The sequence below is a fragment of the Helianthus annuus genome, chromosome 3 (assembly GCF_002127325.2).
Source record: "Helianthus annuus cultivar XRQ/B chromosome 3, HanXRQr2.0-SUNRISE, whole genome shotgun sequence".
NCBI lineage: Eukaryota > Viridiplantae > Streptophyta > Magnoliopsida > Asterales > Asteraceae > Helianthus > Helianthus annuus.
Genome location: NC_035435.2, coordinates 119,833,764 through 119,836,308, shown reverse-complemented (window position 1 = coordinate 119,836,308; position 2,545 = coordinate 119,833,764). Strand labels below are relative to the sequence as shown.

The 2,545-nt window shown below is 35.6% G+C and overlaps 1 long non-coding RNA gene across 1 annotated transcript; it reads left to right on the top strand.

Moving 5' to 3' along the window:
- The first annotated feature begins 557 nt into the window (after positions 1 to 557).
- LOC110905289 lies at positions 558 to 2,327 on the top strand. Its single transcript, XR_004889765.1, has 2 exons — positions 558 to 726; positions 1,321 to 2,327. It is a non-coding gene; the product is annotated as an uncharacterized LOC110905289 (long non-coding RNA).
- Positions 2,328 to 2,545: the final 218 nt, after the last annotated feature.

Below are 2,545 nucleotides of genomic sequence, written 5' to 3'. Positions count from 1 at the left end.
GCATCCGTCGAGTAAATCCGCAGAAGAAATGGTTGCTACCAAGATTCAAACAGCTTATCGCAGGCACTTGGTAAATTATATTAGCACAATAAATATTTGTAAAACAGTTTCTTGATCTGTGGGGTTACATAATTATATTGTTTTCAGGCGAGCAGGGCGTTGCGTGCTCTTAGAGGGCTTGGGCGGTTGAGATCGGTGATTCAAGGTCAATCGGTCAAACGCCAAACAACGTCGACGTTGAAATGTATGCAAACATTGGCTCGTGTATAGTCTCAGATTCGGTCAAGGCGTGTGCGCAGAAAGTCTAAAGAAGAAACGGAAGCCAGTTTATGAAGGAAACAGGGGGCTCATACCCAAAGTACACGACTGCTGCTCATACGCTGTAACACCCCAAAATCTAATATTAGACTATTTGAATGTTTAAAGGTTTTAAATAAAATTTATTAGGTTATAATAAACAAGGAAGTTTAGAATGTTAGTAAAATTGTACTAGAATTATAACATGATTAATCCCAAGGGGCTGAATGTGTAAAATTAGCAAATAAATAAGAAATTAAAAGAGTTTATGTGGGGGAAGTGTGGGGGGCGACGCAGGGAACGACCAGGAAGGGAAAAACCCTTCTTCTTGCCCTAGCTCCTCAAACCACAAGCAATTGAATGAGTTTCTGGCCCTAATTCGAATGCATGTCAGCGATTTCTCAACTATCTAAGAGTTCCCTACATAGGGTAAGTCAGATTATGTGAATTGATGCTATTTAGTGATTATGGGTTTTGATCAATCTGTGAATTAGTATGAAATTAAGCTTGTGTATGCTTTAGAAATTATCATTTAGAAGATATTCCATGCCTGAATTCGTTTATATTGAAAGTTTGAAGTAAAACCCATTTAACCTAGTGATGTGGTGATCTTGCAATTCTATAAATTGAGTAGTTGTGATAGATGAAAGTTTGAGTATAAAGATAATTGATGAATTACCATGTTATAGGATGATTTTATGATGTGATTTTGATTGATAAAAAGAGTTGTGAAGGCTACTAGGAAAATATGAATAAAACACTTGTATCTTATGCTTTGTCAATGATACGCACACCAAGTGTTCGATGAAATGTCTAAAAGACAATAATAAGTGAAATTCCTGCAAATAATGAGTATAGAGATATAGTTCATGTGAAGGTTATGTAGGAATAATGTTGAGTATGCTTTATGCTTGGTTGAATGGATTAACAAAGGTCATATATGAGATGTGAAATTGATATGATTGTTCATATGTATAAGTAATATGCTAATAAGAATGCAAATGCAATGACATGAATGTGTAGGAATCATGTCAAAATGGTTGAGAGCATGGAAGGCTAACGGGCTAAGAAGACTCAAGTAAAATAAACGCAAATACGGACGCACAAGGTAAGTGAATTCCGGACTTACACTTTAGATGTAAAATGTATTGTAGTATGATGATTATTGTGAAACATGTGAGAAAGTATGAGACAATGGAAGTAATAAGGTAAGTTTACGGTAAATGAGTCGAAAGTAGTTAAGAAATAGTTTCTATTAAGTATAGGTAAGAAGGAATCATACGTGATGATATTATGCATAAAGGTGAAATAAGTAGTTATACGCGTAGGCATGGGTATAATTGTAAGTAAGCAATTGGGATCCATAGGAGAGAATGACAATGAACACATAAGTATGGATAATTATGTGTATACAATTTACATGTATAGATGGGTGTGTTTAGGATTTATAAGTAATATGTGTAGAATGTAAATTTGTAAGTACATGTACGGATAGAAAGGGTATGTATGCATGAATTGGAATTTAGTTATATGTACAATTGAATGAGACTTGTTATGTGTATACATGGATATGTTCGTATGAATGAAATTTAATGATGCTAATCGTTTTCCTATTGAGAATGAAATAGAAATGCAGGTATACTTGTGACGGAAGTTGAAGGTAGACACCGAAATCCAATGCGGGTGGTTTAAATGATGGTAAAGGGTCTAACATAAGCAAAAGCATGATATGTCGACGCCTAATTATGCATGTTTAAATTTTATGTATGATGACACCGGTTACTAATAATGTGATTGTACGTGGTGTCTGCAGGTTGTACAGAACCGTGAATTCTCATCACGAAGCGTAAGCGGTCGAAGATCGAGTCAAGTCGTGGATTGTACGTGTGGGTGCGTGGTCACGTAATTTATTATAAGTATGTCAGATTGTATAAATTTATAGAAAGCATTAATGTATTTAATGTAAAAGAGTGATTTAATGTAGTTCTAAGTATGTTAGAATGAATATAATGAAAGAAAATTTTAAGTTCGTATTTCCGCTGCGACTTTTGGTTAAAACGTGTTAGGGCGTTACATACGCCTATAAGAATCACGAGTGTGAATACTACACAAAGTGTACAACATAGGCACCGCCGACACCAGTTTTTCTTTTTTGGTGGTTTGGAGTACTGGATCGGGATGGTGCGCTGGAAAGTCCTTTGCAATCAGATCCTAAAGCTGAAGAAGTGGCAGGGTATGTGCATTGGCT